Source organism: Limanda limanda, chromosome 14, assembly GCF_963576545.1.
Source record: "Limanda limanda chromosome 14, fLimLim1.1, whole genome shotgun sequence".
In the NCBI taxonomy this organism is placed as follows: Eukaryota; Metazoa; Chordata; class Actinopteri; order Pleuronectiformes; family Pleuronectidae; genus Limanda; species Limanda limanda.
In genome coordinates, this window is record NC_083649.1 from 26,501,954 (window position 1) to 26,520,404 (window position 18,451).

The window sequence follows — 18,451 nt, forward strand, 5'->3', positions numbered from 1 at the left end:
AAACAATCTGTTTCATTGAGATTTGGAGACATGTTCAAACTGTTTAACTAGACAGTATCTGCTGTTTTTAACATTTTTAATGTATTTAATGCGTACCACAGTGAAGTGTGCATTGCTCAAGTAAAAATACTACTTGTAACATATTTCTGATTGTTAATGTCTCTAATTGAAGCAATATCAAACCCCAACAAGACAATTCACCTCTAAATGTATTTGTAGTGGAGTCTTTCCTGGAGGAGTTCAGGGAGCAGCTCACTGCTGGTGTGACATCACCTGGAGCCACCACAGAGGCATGGATGTCACAGCAGCACAGGCCCATTCCTGAAGATGTGACACCAGAGGAACAGAGGGGGGTGCTGTTTCACACTGGGCAGGAAGAAACGTCACAGTCCAAGGATAGTGTCTTCCAGATACTCACACAGGAGGAACATGAGCTTTCAGCTGATTTAGGTAAGGTCTTACATATTTGAAACATCAGCATAGTGCTACTAAGATATAACAAAGAAAAAGTATTGTGACGGTGGATGAGAAGCCTGTTTGTCACTCCAAAAAGTTCAATGGCAGTATCTTTGCAAACATTGTACATTACTGCACGAAAATTGTATGAAAAATTTTAAACAACACACAAGTTTATGACTGAATGAAAGTTTCTCTACAATATCTTCATAACTCTAAATACAGCATGACTTTTTGTATGTTTATAAAAGGTTTAGCATCTCAAAACTCTTAAGGTTATAGGGGCCTTTACTATGGTTCAGGTATTGACAGGTAAAGACAGCCGAGCCACCTGGACAGTGAGTAAATACTTTACTCAAGTACTCTTGTTATCTACATTTGAACAATTTTGGGCTATACTTTCATTTTAGAGTAATAAGTCCTAAGTTATATCAAATTAAATAAACCAGAAATAAAACGTCATTAATTTGACAGGAAACCTAAGACTCTGTAAAGACACCACATGAGATGCAGATTAGATGTTCAGCAATGGTCTGATGTGTTCGTAACAAGAGACATACTGTCCTTTTCTTGACCATTAGAGCAAAGACACAACAGCTCAAACATCAAGCAATTAGAAGACAAATCAACACAAGTCAACATGAAAACCAATTGGGAGACCATTCAAAGGCAAAGACCACTGACCAGTCAACTGATGGACGAGATTGAGCAGCACTGGGAAAGAGAAAGAAACGAAATAAGATGCCTTAAGACAAAAACAGAACAACAACAGAAGGACATTGACAAACTGACGGCTGAAAAACGCAATCAGTACTTGGTGATAAAGGCACTGGGAGTAAAGGTGGTAAATGTTATCGAGAAACTTCAAAAGAAGAAAAATGAAGCCACTCAAGAAAAAATGCAGGTTCTGACATTGCAAGCCGAGATCTACCAAGAGAGGACAACTCTGGACAGAAGACATAATGAGATCATTAATGAGCAATGCAAGTTTGAAATGATCAAGTATGAGAGGTCAAAAATGGAGAGTAAGGAAGTCCAGGAGATAATGGACAGTCTGCTGAGTGCAATGAACAAAAACAAGAAAATAATTTTTACAGCAAAACAGGCAAAGAAACAAATTGAGAAAAAGTTAGAGGATGTAAAGGAAGAGTTAGAAAGAAACAAAAAGGTTACATCACAACAAAGATATCAAATTGAGCAAATCAAACATAGTTTGAGTATAAATATAAACAAGGTGAAGCAAAGTTGGATTGAGTTTCAAAGACATACTGAAATACAGAGAGTGACAGTTGCAGAGACAGGAAGGAGAGACGGAAAGCAGGAAGGAACAGACACTTTTGAAAGTGTGAAGGAAAAACTCAGCAGAATCCGACAAGAGATTGAGAAAGTTTGGGACGTGCTGGAAGACAGTCAACAACAACTGGATGTGACTGTGAGAGAGAAGCAGGAGGTACATACACAGAGCATTCAAATGGAAAACATGAAATCAAATTCTCAACAGCTAAGACAAGACACCGATACACACATGAAAGTAACACACTGCGAAACTGTGATTAAGACTGATATTCAGATGCAAAAACAAGACATAGAGAACAAGCTGAGACAGATTCAGAGGGAAAAACATGAAATAGAAAGAATCAACACTATATTCCAGGCAGAGAGGAAAAATATTGAGAGAGAGAGGCAGTCGGCTAAAGCAGAAATGGATGCACTGAATTGTATGAGGGAGAGTAACGAAAGGCAAAGACAGGAACTGGACGACAAGTTACAAAGGACAAAAAGAGAAATTAGAGAATTGGAAGTGATGAATTCTGAGATTGAAATGCAGAAAAAGGACCTGGTAAAAACGATAAGAATGAGCAGAAGAAAAAAACAGATACGTGAGATGAAGAAAAAAACTGAGCATGCAAGCCAAGACTTGGAGGACGGACAGAATGTGATGGTGGGACACAGGTCAGAGCAGGGGCTGGAGGTGAACATGGAGAACACACTTAATGAGAATATTCAACAGGTAGATGTCATGAAACATAAAGGAAATCAGGTTGAAGACATTGGAGACAACATGGAGATGAGCATAAAAAACAAAGAGAATGGCATGGAGGAAATTATTTTTGAAGTACAAGAAACAAAGAAGATGCTGTGTATGATGAGAGAATATCCAGAGAAAGGGAAAAAAATCTTTACAGAGGAAATCAAATGGAGGAATTTTCAAGAGAAAAAAAAGAGGAGGAAGATGGACCAATGGCTGGAGAAGATCATAAAAGAGAGGGATGAGTTAGAAATCATCAAGCTACAGATACAGCGACAAAGAGAAGAGGTTGAACGAAAACTTCAAGATACAATAACTACAATTCTGGCTGTGGGTGAGATGAAAGCTAATATAGAAAAAGCTTTGACAGAGATTTCCACCATTCAACTGGAAATGCTCAAAACCCAAAGACAGATGGAAAAGGACAAGGAAGATGTCCGAAAATGCATGGTAAGTGCCTTGTTCTTTGTAATCTTGCCTCAGATTGTTATATGGATTTTCCCAGCAGACATTTTGTCATAGAATAAACTGAGACATGCTGCTTTCTTTTGTACTTTACCAGTTACAAGGTTCAGTTATGTGATGTTTAAATGGACCTGAATTGACATTTTTATCAGTGACACCAGTGCTCTGCTATGTGTGTTTGATGTGAAAAAGGCCTACTTCATAGCTTACCATAAAACTCATCTAGTATTTACTCTGCTTTATTAGCAGATTGTGTAATGATAATAATAATAATCTTTATTTCTTGAGCACTTTTCCAAACATATGTCATTTGTGTCACAAAGTGCTTTACAAAGGCAGCAAGTTACTAACAGACAGGTCATAAAACATCAAGTTTAGAAGAAAGCAGGTAAATAGTGGGTTACTGTGTATAGGCAATTTGTCATTTTCATTTAAAATTGATGTAAAAGTTTTGTTTTCACTTCTAAGTTGTTTGCAAGGGTCTATAGAACAATTTTGGTCCGAGGGCCAGACATGGCGGTCAAAACATTGCCCTCTAGGGTGCGTTGTTGACTCCCAACCTACCACCAGCCTTAATAAAATATGGTAGCTGTTATAACTCTTGATCAGATTATCTGATCTGAACATAATAAGTATGTATTGATTCAGGATCAGGAGTAGCAACTGATATCTTTATAATATGACCGATATAACCCATATTTTGTCCAGTATCACTTCAAAAACAGACAGAAAATAGGCCTGGTGATGTAAAACAGGTGTTTCTTTTTAATAAAGCTTTTCAGTTACGTCCTGGAAATTACTCTGTTCCAGGTATTACACACACTTACACTTGCACAGACGTGTACACTTCAGCTTCTCTTTAATGCACTTGCACCGAGAGCTACTTGAACAAGTGCTTTTACAACTGCACTTCACATCTAGATTCAACATATCTTTGGCCAGGGGCAGTGTGGCCCAAATGGGAAGTAGCTTGCCGTCCTCTTCCTTCCATCCATGATCAGTAGGGTTCGGAATAGGAATCATGGACCTGAATTAAAAATGCAATTAATTAATTAATTAATAATGTATAAATTCATTAGAAATGTTAATACAATATATCTATACAATACACAAATACAGATACAGTACATACCGATGTGCTGTCGTCCAGATGCTTGCTTGGAAGACACTCATTTTGAGATGTTGATCCAAAGCATCACTCGTTGGGGGAATTCTCTCCACATACCTAGTCTTCTGTGAAAATAGCCTCATTCGGAGAAGATTAACATCAATCTCGTCATTGGAATACAGCCAACAGACACATTTTGCCGCCACTTCTTTCCTCCTTGGTGATGTTTGGAATGGAGTGTCAACGATGGTTGCAAATTCCTCCATGAGAAATGGCACTTTGTGCATCAACTTGCAGCAGGATCGCTTGCCCTTGAACTTAAAAGAAGATCTACTGTCTGATCCAGTGAAAGCATGGAAGAGAGCCAAGGCTTTGCATGTAGTCATGCCCAGGTTTGTGGTGATTGTGTTCAAGGATATCATTCTGGTTGTCTTTCCAGCTTTAAAGGAGATCCAGATTTCTGCAGCCGTATTCACAGTCTTGATGCAGTGTTTCCCCTAGGTTTACAGCTTTGGGGGGGGCGACGGTGGCGGCAGAGCGTCGCGGGGGGGGGGCGACGGTGGCGGCGAGACAGGGCCACAAAAACTTAAAGGAATCATGATGTTAATGTGTTTCTTTTAATGATTTTGAACTTTACATTGGATTTCTGACCGGCGCTGACAGGCTATTCTGTTATTCTGTGATGCTCAGACATCATGTGTTTGTCCAGTTTGTCCTTTCTGTAGGACTGGCAGGGAGACTCTTTAAATGGCCGGGTCTGGTTTCCTCTCACAACTGCCTGTTTATGCTGTCTACGTATTCGACAGAACATTCCTAAAACCAAAAAGAAAACTGAAATAATCCCCTATTCATTCTCTATGAACTGTAATTTATCTATCTATCTATCTATTTATTTATGCATGCATGTATACATGTATGTATGTAATGTATGTATTCACTGACTTCCATACGTAACCTGGATTGCCGGAATCCGTAAAAATGTTTGGATTCGGAACTTATGATTATCGCGTCTACACGAAGCCCTATCACGAAAACACGGAAACGCTGGAGCGGATTGGTTGAAATCACTGTAAAGACGTTATGGAGCATGCGCATAAAGTGAAAGAAGACTAAAGTCGAGATTAGTAGCAATCTTCCCATAACGACTTCTCTACCACCTGAAATCACTGTTACCACAGCAATCAAACAGGACTAGTTAGAATAGAGCACTTCGCCATGACCCTCGTTTGTGTTAAGTTACCGTTTTGAAACTTCCGTCTGTAATAAAAATATTTTCACGTCAGATTTGCCGGTTAAACAGTGATAGAAGGAAGTGACGCAGCGGGATTAATTATGGTTCAGGCTGAAGTTGCGAGGCGAGGTGCGTTCATGGTTAAATACAACAAGCGGAGAAAGCAGAATTGACCGAGAAATGCGCGTCCCGTGTTAACAGACAGGCGCCTGCGCGCTGGAGAATTGCGTCCGGTGTAATACTTAGGTACCAAGATCAGTCTTGTACAACCAGGGGGAGTATTTCCCCTCTGAAAGCCAAGCTGGGTCAGAACCGGTCATCCGGTGGTGACTGAACCGATGCTTGTCTGGGGCAGGGCGTGCAACACTCGGGCTCTTCTCTGAACTCGGACCCGGAGCAGGAGAGCTGCTCCTCGCAGGAGAGTGGCTGTTGCCATCATCCACCTGGGAGCGCGGATATTTTGAACTGCTTCTCAGGTGGTTCATGTGACATGTTTTCAGATGGATGCTCTCTGTCCGCTGGTGGGAGGCTGCTCACCTGTGTGTGCGCGCACGTGTCTGTGTGTGCGCGCATTTGGATGGAACTCCTCCGTGCGCGATACAGAGAGCAGAGGAGAACTCTAACCGCACGACCATGTCGAGACAGAAATGCAAGCTATATACCTGTCTTATAGGAAATGTAACCTTAAAATGATTTATGTAGAGATCTGGCGCTATATTAAAAAATAAAAAATAAAATAAATAATTAACTTGACCTTCCAGGGGGGGTGGGAGGTCCCGTTGGGGGGGCGCAGCGCTCCCCTAATAGAATGGTAGGGGAAACACTGTGATGTGATGGAAATTACTCAGAAAGATTACAATCACATCTGTTTCTCCAGTATGCACCAACCCAAGTGATGATTTTTGGAGGGCATGGAGAAGATGTACTAAGACACGAGTGTCAGCTTCCTCATGGTTGCATTGACCCATTGGTGGACCGTTGCCAACATGGTGGACTTGATCATCTGCAGTGATGTAGCCATCCTTGCCATCTGAGAACTGTCCATCTGTTAACAACTTATTTGAAAGGAATGAGAACAACTCCTTCTTGATGTCAACGTGTGCCAGAAATATATGCCAATCTCCTGGGATTTTGGCCAAACCAGATACTCGTTGTCGGGTGCCTGTCCCCTTGTGCCTCCTTTGATTGTTAGCTCACGGTACTGGTCCAAGATGATATCTACTCTTGTTGATCGTTTTAAGTCATGGTGAATTCTTGGGCAGAATACCTTGTCGAAATATGAGTCAAAGGTCTTCCCTTGGACAGTTGTACCAGGAAGAGAATGTATCAGCACACCACCATCAATGACAATGAAGTCATAAACACCTGGCGCAACTAACTCCTCATCGATAGAGATGTTGCTACTCTTACCAGCTTCCATGATGTATACCAACAAATCTGACTTGGTGCAAGAGTTAAGTGCTCCTTCAGATAACAATGCTGGTTGTTGTGGGGAAGATTTGTGAAAAAAGAACCCTTCCAAATCCCCCCCACGGCTGTCTAGCACAATAAAAGCTTTCCCATAAAGCTCAGTATGATGCTTGAAGTGCTGGATTCTCAGTTTATTTACGGTCTTCTCCTGTGTTTTCTTCTCATGGAACAACAATACATTGTTACGCTTGATTGGTGCTGTCAAAAGTGTCTCATTTGATTCAAGTACACTCTTCCTGAAGTTGGTGTACTGCTTTTCTCCCGTAGACTCAAGTTGGTGGACAGATACAGCAGCAGCTGCAGACTCACACACCTTGTTGTCCAATGTAACCAGGTCTTTACCAACCTCCTCAAAGGGATTTCCGTTGCTCAGCAGCATCTCCATCAGGTTTTTCACATGCCGTTGAAATCGAAGCTGAGATGCAGATCCTTCCTCGTGATGAGGACGTTCTTCGCAATATTCGTTTTCATCTACTGTGATAAACTGCTCAATAACACGGCTGATTTCTGGGCCAATCACAACCCAACGCGCCAACATCTCAGTGTTCTCTGTCAGACCAGTTATGCCAACCACTCCTTTCACCCTTTTGTTGGCCTGCTCGTGTGCTTGATCAATCAGTATGGATGAGAAACGCAGATTGCTTCGAGTTTTTGCCCAGTGTCTCTCTTTAAACTCTGCCTGGATGGTAACTGGGAGCCCTCCCATGTCTCTAAGAAAGACTGGAATCCACCTGACATAATTTTGGTGATCCAGATCAAAGAACAGAGGCACAAGCTTCTGCGGGGTAAGGACCATGAGCTCAAACTTCCCTTCCCGATGTGCCCGGATAAACATCAATATGATCTGTTGGTACTTGTGTACAAGCACCCAAAACTTGAATGTTGGGCTCTCTTTGGAAACTTCCATAATCCAGTCCTTAAAGGCCATCTTGGTTCCACTGTCCCAGTGTGCTCTCTTCAGAAGGCTGTCAAGAACTACAACAGTAACTTGATGGGCATATCTCAATCTCATTACATTGGAGGCTTTCAGAAGTGATATGCCAGCTGCTTCTGACTTCACCAGCCCAGCTTCCTTCAATGCTTCAGGCCACCCAGACCCATGCAGGAGATCTCCAATGGTGCTCCACAGAGCCATTTCAATGTGAAGCCCACCTAGCATCACCACAAACTTGTCGTCTCCAAATATTTCAGGGAAGGTCCACTGAATTTTCTTTGCGATGGTGTAGAGTCGCTGGTCCACAACCGACAGAGGGACTTGATGGGGGTTGAGGTGCTTTGTTGTCCTTTTCACAAGTCCCATCCCATGCCTAATCATTTCTGGGGTGGCTGCTTTCTCATGGAAAAGTGGAAGGAGGGCTTCAATGTTTTTTTCTGGTTGTCCAACAGTATCTGATTGAGCAGCATGAAATGAAGACCACATTGCTGGAGTGCCATTTTCTGTACCATAATCCACATATAGGGTATCATGAACCGCAGCCATCCATTCCTGTTCACGCTGGTACAACCAACCTGAGGTTGGGAGACTGGATTTTGGCCCACAGGAGGTACAAATGTATACGAGTGAGGCAGGATTGGTCCACTGCTACCTGCTTCTGTATGTGAGTTTATGCGTAGACATTCTTGGTCCAATCCAGGCTTCTGTGTTGTAGGAAACTGAAAAAGTGAAATCCCAGTTCCATGGAAGGATAAGGTAGCAGTACGTGATGAGGGATTATGATCCAGGTTATCCAGGGCTGCAACTGTGAATATGCACTGACGCAAATTTGAAGGACAAACTATATCTGCGCTGTTCCTTGTTCGATTTTCAATAGCCTTTGCAAAGCTAGCTTCAATGCTGAGGACCTTATTATATGACATGCTCAGATTATATTTGTGTAAGAGTTCGACCAACTTCTTGCTTCTTGTTTGCGAATGCAGTTTGAGGGCCAGGAACACTGCAAGTGGAGGCTCACAATTCAGTTTGAGGAAAGAGAAGTCATATTTAGCATGGCCATCTGACTCACAGAGAGTATCTCCCGAGAATCCTCCTGTTCGGGTGATGATTTGGGTCCTGAAAGGAGATGACGGAAGAAATACTTCATACGTTGTGGAACAGATGATTCTTCGCAGTCTTTGGGAAATTAACCATCAAACCTGAATGGAGTGTTGTGATTTGAAACGGCTTTTCTGAGAATGGATGCTGCCATTAGTAATGTATGTGTTTCCTCCTCTGGTGTTTGAGATGCAACTGATATGATCTTCCTAGCAGTCTTTGAACAAAAGATGAAAACTCGGTCAGGGGTACCTTTCACATCTGTCAAATCCAGAAAGTGTTTGAGGACTGTTTTCTTTAGGCGTGTCCAGTTCACAGTCTTCTGGATTCCATGTTGTTCCAATCGCTCCGTCATCATATTGGTCAGATCTTGTAATGCAAAGATGTTGCGACCTCAAGCAATTTCTTCCTGTATGAATTGGAGCAACTCATTTTCGGCTGTGACTTCAAAGTCTTCACTAGCTGTATCTCGTTTACAAATTGCATTGTAACGACGTTTGAACCCTGTGTAGCAATTGCGATGATACTTGGCCTCAATAGCGACAAGATCTCCCTCTGAAAGGAGTGCCACAATACGATCTTCCCCCAGCAACTGCCATGTCATGTATCTGATGGGATAGTTCTACCTTCTGGAAAGAATGGTCTGCTGCATTTGTTTCATCACCACAGAAGATCCTGCCAGTTCGGCAGGATCTTCTTGTGGCAGGAGGCAATCCTTCAGAATAACGTTTTTTTGCATTGTCAAGTGTTGTTGGCTGGTAAAGCTTACGACAGGTTTTGTGCGAGGAAGCACGATTTTGATGCATGGATTCTTCAACTGGGTGGGGAGCAGCACCAATTGCTCGGAACTGACATGCAAGGCTGATAAGTTCTGTGTATGCTCCCTCTCTACGACTGACAATTGGATTAGCAAGAGGGCAAACACGTTTTGCCATTGTTTGGTTTTGGCAAAGAATGCATAGCTGCTAATTCGTTGACCCAGCCATCTCATAATACCTGTTAACTTTTCTCTTTCTCCCTTTTAGGGTTGGTTCAGCAGTAGCAGTAAAGGAATGAATACTTACTTTCAATGTTCAGTGCAACTTATGCAGTCACTTGAAACAGTACCATGATAACTTATTCCGTAAAGAGCAAAGTGGTTCAGTGATGGAATTACTTTATTCTTCAGGCATTTATTCACTCATCCTACATGGTAAATGGTAAATGGTTTTGTATTTATATAGCGTTTTTCTAGTCTTTTATGACCACTCAAAGCGCTTTACAGTACAGTTTTACATTCACCTATTCACACACACATTCATACAGGCATTTATTCACTCATCCTACATGGTAAATGGTAAATGGTTTTGTATTTATATATCGTTTTTCTAGTCTTTTATGACCACTCAAAGCGCTTTACAGTACAGTTTTACATTCACCTATTCACACACACATTCATACAGTGCATCTATTAGCAGCACTTTGTTATTCTATGGGGGCCATTCGGGGTTCAGCATGTTAATGCGAAAGTTCGGCATTAACATGGGTCAGACTGGGGATCGAACTGCCGACCTTCAGGTTGGAGGACAACCACTCTACCCCTCAGCCACAGCCACCCAACGTGGACTGAATGGACTTTCCAAATGAGGAACACAGACGAATGAACTTTAATCTATCTAAGCAGTAGAATAGAGAAAATAATGAAGTGAGGAATAGAAGATAAATAACTAAAGGGCATGAATTGTAAGACTGTAAAATATTCTTGACATACATCAAATTACTGTATATGAAATGGAATAAATAATAAACACCTTCCCTTATTCAAAATACTCAGGACATTCTCCAAAGTTACTAAAGCTATTAAAATTATTTATTTAAAAAAAAAAAGGTATGAAAATTGGTAGCCACCTTATTGCCATATTTGAGCAACAGTTAATTTCCAACATAGTACTGACTTGCAATAGCAATAAAAAATAATATTACATAGCAAATGTAAGAAAATTAAGACCTTTTAAAAAATATATAATTTTCGATTTTGTCCATTTTAGAAAATGGGCCCAAAACTATTTTTAAAAAATCTGTTTTCTAGGCCCTCGGACCAAAATTGTTCTATAGACCCTTATGTTCAATTTAGAAAAGAAAAGAAAACTTTTGCATCAATTTGAAATGACTGAGTGCCTAGGCACTAGTGATGTGTCGTTCGTGAACGATTCGTTCATTTTGAACGAATCCTTACAAGGACTGGGGAGTAACGAGTCCTCTCAAAGAGCGATTCGTTCATTTTCTCGTGGCATTTTCTTAATTCATACAATTATCAACTCAGCCTATCGTGTTGCAGCTGGAGTCGTCTCAAACCGCTTCCATGAACATGTGATTTGAGTGACCTTTAGTGACCTCCTCAGTCACCACATGTCAACCCAGTAGAAAATCTGTAGAACAGAGACGCGCAGCTGACAAATCTGCAGGGACGATGTGATGTTGACATGGAGGAAAGGTTTTCTTTCGAGATCTTGATGAATCATTTCATGAATAGCTTAGGATGTTTGGGAGGCTGCTAATGGAGGAGCAGTGCTTAATATGGTGTCCCTAATTAAGTGCTTAAAGTATATTAGATTCTGCAGAAGAAGTTTTAGAAGTCCTCCTTAATAAACACTTGACTACAGTGGTAAGTCCTTGACAAAATGGACATGCTCTCATTTACTTAAATCTGGGGCTAGTGGCTTACATGGTTCTACCAGAAAAGCATTCATAGTGTTGCACAGAAATAGTTGTGGAAAAGTAAAATAAGAGAGCCAGAGACAAAAGTTCTAACTCCTGCTTACATTTCAAAGCTATTTAAACATCTAGCTTGGATTTTTATATTACAAGATTTACAATTTGACATATTTAACATTAATGTTAAATGTCTGTTGTGTTGTTTTTTTTTGTCATAAATCCACCAGATGGGAGTAAGAGTTAGAGAACAGCCAGATCTAACATTGCACCTAAACCCATTTAAATGTTTACATTAATGGTGTTTAGATTCCAATCCATAGCACTTTACATCTAGATTTACTGTCTTTCCCCTGCTGCCAACCACACAAACACACATAGTACTAGCGCTGGCAATAGATCAACTTGCATACTTTTGTTTTATGTTTAGTTACATTAAAACTCAACCTAAACCATAACAAAATAATTCTTTAATTGTGTTAAGGACAAGCTGAGTTCCTTGAAAACCTGTGTCAGTAGACGGATACTGACAGAATCTGCAATCAAAAATACGTTTTCAGCAAATTCCTCCAAACTCCAAGAACCCCATAAAGAAACTCAAAGAGATTATCTTCAAGATCAAACACTGGAAATCCCACAAATCCCACAAGAAATCCCACAAGCTGAAGAAAGCTTGACTACAGTGGTAAGTCCTTGACAAAATGGACATGCTCTCATTTACTTAAATCTGGGGCTAGTGGCTTACATGGTTCTACCAGAAAAGCATTCATAGTGTTGCACAGAAATAGTTGTGGAAAAGTAAAATAAGAGAGCCAGAGACAAAAGTTCTAACTCCTGCTTACATTTCAAAGCTATTTAAACATCTAGCTTGGATTTTTATATTACAAGATTTACAATTTGACATATTTAACATTAATGTTAAATGTCTGTTGTGTTGTTTTTTTTGTCATAAATCCACCAGATGGGAGTAAGAGTTAGAGAACAGCCAGATCTAACATTGCACCTAAACCCATTTAAATGTTTACATTAATGGTGTTTAGATTCCAATCCATAGCACTTTACATCTAGATTTACTGTCTTTCCCCTGCTGCCAACCACACAAACCCACATAGTACTAGCGCTGGCAATAGATCAACTTGCATACTTTTGTTTTATGTTTAGTTACATTAAAACTCAACCTAAACCATAACAAAATAATTCTTTAATTTTGTTAAGGACAAGCTGAGTTCCTTGAAAACCTGTGTCAGTAGACGGATACTGACAGAATCTGCAATCAAAAATACGTTTTCAGCAAATTCCTCCAAACTCCAAGAACCCCATAAAGAAACTCAAAGAGATTATCTTCAAGATCAAACACTGGAAATCCCACAAATCCCACAAGAAATCCCACAAGCTGAAGAAAGAGCTGCAGGGGAAGTTACACACGGAGCCATGTCTTTGCAACAGTGTCCTACATTAGAAGACCAGCATCAAAATGAAATAATTAAAGAACGGGAACAGTTATTTTCATTGGACAGTTTCATTCAGACTGAAAAACATGAAGAAACATTAACCGATAATGAGTTCTCAGGATTGTTAATAAATGGCAGACGAGTGGAAGAAATGGACAAGCAGATTTCCGAACTCAAGAAGAGAGAGGACAGAATCAAAGAACAAATACACTATGCTATGGGGGACATGGAGAAAAACAAGCAAGAGATTGAAAGGCTCATTATGGATATAAATGAACTGCAGAGCCAGACGCCAAAAACCGAATTGCCAGTGGTATTCAGGGAAAATGGACATATGGAGGATCCTCTGCAAGAAACAGAGAACAGATACCATCTGTGGTTAAACACCAATGTTTTCAAACATGAGATGATGACATATGAACTCCAAGAGCAAAAAGACGTGAATAGTTATGAAATGAGACAAGAAGCAACTGCTGAGTCTGACATAATGAGACTGGATATTGAGAAGGAAAAACGAAATCAGGACTCAAAAACAGATCCACTGACACATAGCGAGGGGTCGGATGGCGCTGAAATCTACACAGAAAGAGACAAACTGACAAAGATCAGAATGCGAAAAGACATGGAAGAAATTGAAAATGAAATCTTAGGACCCCGATCAGATATGGAAAAACCAGAGACGGACATAACACTGATCCTGGATAGTATGGATCTGAGGAACAGTGGAACTGAAGAACGTAAAAATTCAATTAGTCAACATGAGATGCTAAAACTAAAAAATCAAATAGAATGGGTTAATATGAAGAAAGCAAAACAGAAAGCTGAGGTACAAATGCATGAGATGAACTGTTTAAGCGATTCAATCAAAAGACAGACACAGGAGCTTGAAGACAGAGCACAAATAGCCAAAAGAGAAATACGAGAAATGGAGCTGCTGAAGTCAGAACTGGAAATAAAGAGAAAAGAATGTGAACAGATGCTAAGAAATAGCATGAGAAAAAAAGAACAGAGTACCAACATGTTGAATGAATTGCAAAAAGAAAAGGAATTACTGAGGAGGGAGACAAAAAAGAAAAGAAGAGAATTAGACCAAAGACTTGAGAAAACCATGAGAGAGAGAAATGAATTGGAAGTGCTAAGGATAAAACTGCAAAAACAAAGAGAAGAGCTTGCTGTGGAGAAGCAGGTGAGAAGCAAAAAGGAGAAAGCTGAAATGATACATCAAGCATCAGAGGCATTTGACCTCCAAACCATGAGACAAAAGATTCACTTTCTCTTGGAAATAATTGGAAGGGAAAAGGGAATTCTGGAAAATGTCAATATTTACTTAGGGAAACAAGGAGAAAGGCTCAAAGAATTGCAGGGTGAGAACAGAACCTTAAGAGATAACATGGTCAGAGTAAGATCTCTGATAAAGTTGGCCTTTGGAAAACTGTCTTTACAAGCGGAGGCAGAGATAAATCAAATTTTCAAAATGAGGGATGATGTGCAAAAACAAAAATATGACCTTGATATGGGACTAGAGAAAGTTAAAAGGGAACGAAGAGAGATGGAAGTGTTAAACACTGAGTTGGACTTCAAAAAAAGAGAAAATCAACAAATGATCCGAAAAGGCATTCGAAGAGATCAGGAAGTTAGACAACTGTGGACAGAGGTAAAAGAAGAAAAAGATATACTCAAGAGGGAGGAACGAAGTAGGAAGAAAGAGCTCGACCAGCAGTTGGAGAGGATTATCAGAGAGAGAGATGAATTAGAGATTATGAAGCTGCAAAGAGAAAAGAATGACAGCAAATGTTTGGCAGAGCAGCAGAAGGCATCAGCATCAACAAATGCTGCAAATCAAATTCAAAAACACTGGGAACTAATTAAGATATTTATGGAGAAGTGTAAACACATTAGGAAACACAGTGAAGGTTTGCATGAAGCAATACAAAATGAAAATCGACAAATCAAGAGCCAGGCAGAAATTCTTATCCGGGCAAGGGAAGAAGTGGAAATTACCGTAGCGGAAATGAAAAGACAAAAGGACAAGATAATGTTTCTATTAAAGAGCATTCAGCAAAAGCAAAGAAACTCGGAGGAATTGGAGATTAATTTCAATAAAGAAAGTAAAGCAACAGAAGAAGAAAAGGAGAAAAGTGCAGAGAAATCAGAAGAGAGAGCCTTGAAAGAAAGGAAGTTTCTTAAATCTCAAAGGTTAATCCTCAAAGTTCAACAACAGAAACAATACAAAACTCAGAGAAAAATGAAGAGACTGCTGAACAGCACTGACGGGGAAAAGGAATCAGAAATTCTAGAAACGAAAAGGAAAATGATGCAAATTCAAATAGATGAATCAAAGGAAAAAGAGGAGGAAGCCCAATGTGGTAAAAAACAAGAAAAAGAAGAAGGGGTGACAGATGAAATGAAAGAAGAAAAACCTTCAGATGAGCAGCAGAAAAAAATGTTGTTGCACATGAACAAACCACTTCAAATTGACATTAAGAAGGACAACATTTCAAAGAGAGGAAGACGATTATTTGTAAGACTTGATACTTCAGCAGGAAGAGAGAAATTACAAGGAAAAAATAAAGTGGAATTTGTGTTTAATGAATCAAACATTGCCAACCAGCAGAAAGACAAAGACCTACAACACATACCTTGTGGCCTTACAAACACAGATCTATCAGAACAAGACAAAAAAACCGGAGTGGTGACCAATGAGATACTGCAAATCAGGAACAATGACAAAACAAATACAGAAGATGGCGAAAATAATAAAGAATTAGAAAAGACACCAAAAATCACTGAATTGAAGAAACAGAGGGTACAAATCGACCTATTACAAGAGAATACATATTGTTTGAAAGATGAAAGGGATGTTTTGAGGATGGATCCCAACAATAAGAATCTTGAGGTTGAAGCTGCCATGAAAACCATCAGTCAAGAGAAAGAAGACTTTATTCAGATGAAGGGTGAAGTCGAAAAAGAGAGAGAACTGCTTTTGATTGAAAAGGAAAGAATGAATGGACAATGGTCTGACTTGAAAAAGAGAGAAAACAAGCAAATGGATATAATGAAATTCCTGAGAATAAGACTTCAAGAGCTCGATGCCTGGATGAGTCAAAACATGAACCACAAAATCATCAGATTGGAACAAAACAAGGAAGACATCCTGAAACTGGTCAGTATTCTAGAGGAAAAGCAAGAGGCTCTGGATGTACATAAAATCAATATGAAGAGTTGCACTGAGATGCTTGTGAGAGAAAGAGAAGGATTGAAGAGTCTGATGTCAGAAATTGTCATCCCAAGACAATTCATGGAAAATCAACAGAAGCCAGAGACTTTGTCGGAAAAGAAAGAGCTCTTGAAACTAAAAGCAGAACTGGATCAGAAGAGAGAAGATCTGGAAAGACTGTCTGAGAAGATGGACCAAGAAAAACTGGTCTTGAATCTGATCAGATCTGAAAACCAGAAGCAATGTGACCTATTACAACAAGATGCGCAAGATATAAAAGAGGAAAAAGAAAAATTGAAACTCACAAAGACTGAACTACAACAGAAGAGGGAACATGTCGACAGTCTGTTGGATGACATAAGCCGAGAGAAAAGCAACATTAAAGATCTGACCCTTCAGCTTCAGTCACAAAGAAACACATTTGAAAATGTCATTGACAAGGTCATGTTAAAACAACAAAAACAAGAGCTCCACGATGACACCATCAGGAAACTGAAACTACAACTGGAAAACAGAGAGAACAGTGTACTAACAGAAAGACAAGAACTGGAAGTTGGGAGGAAAAATATTGACAAGACAAAAGAAGAAGTTGAAACTACTATGATCAACATCAGTGGTGAGAGAGAACGCCTCAGTCAGCTAAAGACTGACATCATCAGAGAGAGAGAAATGTTTTTGAATGAAAAGTACAAACTGGAAAGAGAAAGGTCTGAGCTGAAAATAAGAGAACATGAAGTCATCAATAAAATGAAAGTGGTAGAAACTGTGAAAGTAAAACTCCAACAGCTAAATGAAAGAATTAGTGATGAAATCAAAGTGAAAATGCAAAGTTTGCAACAAAATAATGAAGATGTACTTATACTGTACACTGCACTGGGAGAAAGGTTCACTGAAATTGAAGGACTGAAAGAAGACAAGGCTTGTTACACTGAGCTGATGGGCAGAGACAAGGAGGGTCTGATAAAAGTACTGTCAGACATTGTCATCCAGAAAGAGGACTGTGAAAATCTATGGAAACAAAAGGTTAGGGCCGAACAACTACATCTTGACAAACAGAAGACAGAGTTGAAAGAGGAGAGAGAAGATCTGGAAACAATGAATGAGACAATGAACAATTATAAACTGGACATGGAGCTGATGAGGTCTGACATCCAGAAACAAACTGACCTATTACAAAAGAATAAACATTATTTCACAGATGAAAGGGAGAACTTGGAAATGACAAACACAGAGTTACAAAAGAAGATAAAACATGCAGACAACCTGTTTGATGACATTAACAGAGAGAAAAGCAACATTAAAGATCTGACTCTTCAGGTTCACACACAGAGAAAGAAGCTTCAGAATGTGACGAACATGATCGCCTTGAAGCAAAGAGAGCAAGGAGTAAAGGATGGTGACATCAGGAGACAAATTCAAGAACTACAAACCCAGAAGAACAGTGTTTTGGCAGAAAGAGAAGAACTGGATGTTTTGAGGATGGATCTCAAAAATAAGAATCTTGAGGTTGAAGCTGAAATGAAAACCATCAGTCAAGAGAAAGAAGACTTTATTCAGATGAAGGTTGAAGTAGAAAAAGAGAGCGAACTGCTTTTGATTGAAAAGGAAAGAATGGAAGGACAATGGTCTGACTTGAAAAAGAGAGAAAACAAGCAAATGGATAAAATGAAATCCATTGAATCCCTGAGAATAAGACTTCAAGAGCTCGATGCCAGGATGAGTCAAAACATGAACCACAAAATGATCAGTTTGGAACAAAACAAGGAAGACATCCTGAAACTGGTCAGTATTCTAGAGGAAAAGCAAGAGGCTCTGGATGTACATAAAATCAATATGAAGAGTTGCACTGAGATGCTCGTGAGAGAAAGAGAAGGATTGAAGAGTCTGATGTCAGAAATTGTCATCCTAAGACAATTCATGGAAAATCAACTGAAGCCAGAGACTTTGTCGGAAAAGAAAGAGCTCTTGAAACTAAAAGCAGAACTGGATCAGAAGAGAGAAGATCTGGAAAGACTGTCTGAGAAGATGGACCAAGAAAAACTGGTCTTGAATCTGATCAGATCTGAAAACCAGAAGCAATGTGACCTATTACAACAAGATGCGCAAGATATAAAAGAGGAAAAAGAAACATTGAAACTCACAAAGACTGAACTAAAACAGAAGAGGGAACATGTCGACAGTCTGTTGGATGACATAAGCCGAGAGAAAAGCAACATTAAAGATCTGACCCTTCAGCTTCAGTCACAAAGAAACACATTTGAAAATGTCATTGACAAGGTCATGTTAAAACAACAAGAACAA

The 18,451-nt window shown here is 39.7% G+C and overlaps 1 protein-coding gene across 1 annotated transcript in view; it reads left to right on the top strand.

Annotated features, from left to right (window-relative positions):
- Positions 1-393: 393 nt before the first annotated feature.
- Positions 394-18,451, top strand: part of LOC133018908 (dapper homolog 3-like) — a 69,263-nt gene continuing 51,205 nt past the window's right edge. Inside the window, exon 1 of the mRNA XM_061085233.1 lies at positions 394-450. The gene's annotated coding sequence lies outside the window, so the exon portion shown is untranslated. The remainder of the gene's footprint in view (positions 451-18,451) is intronic.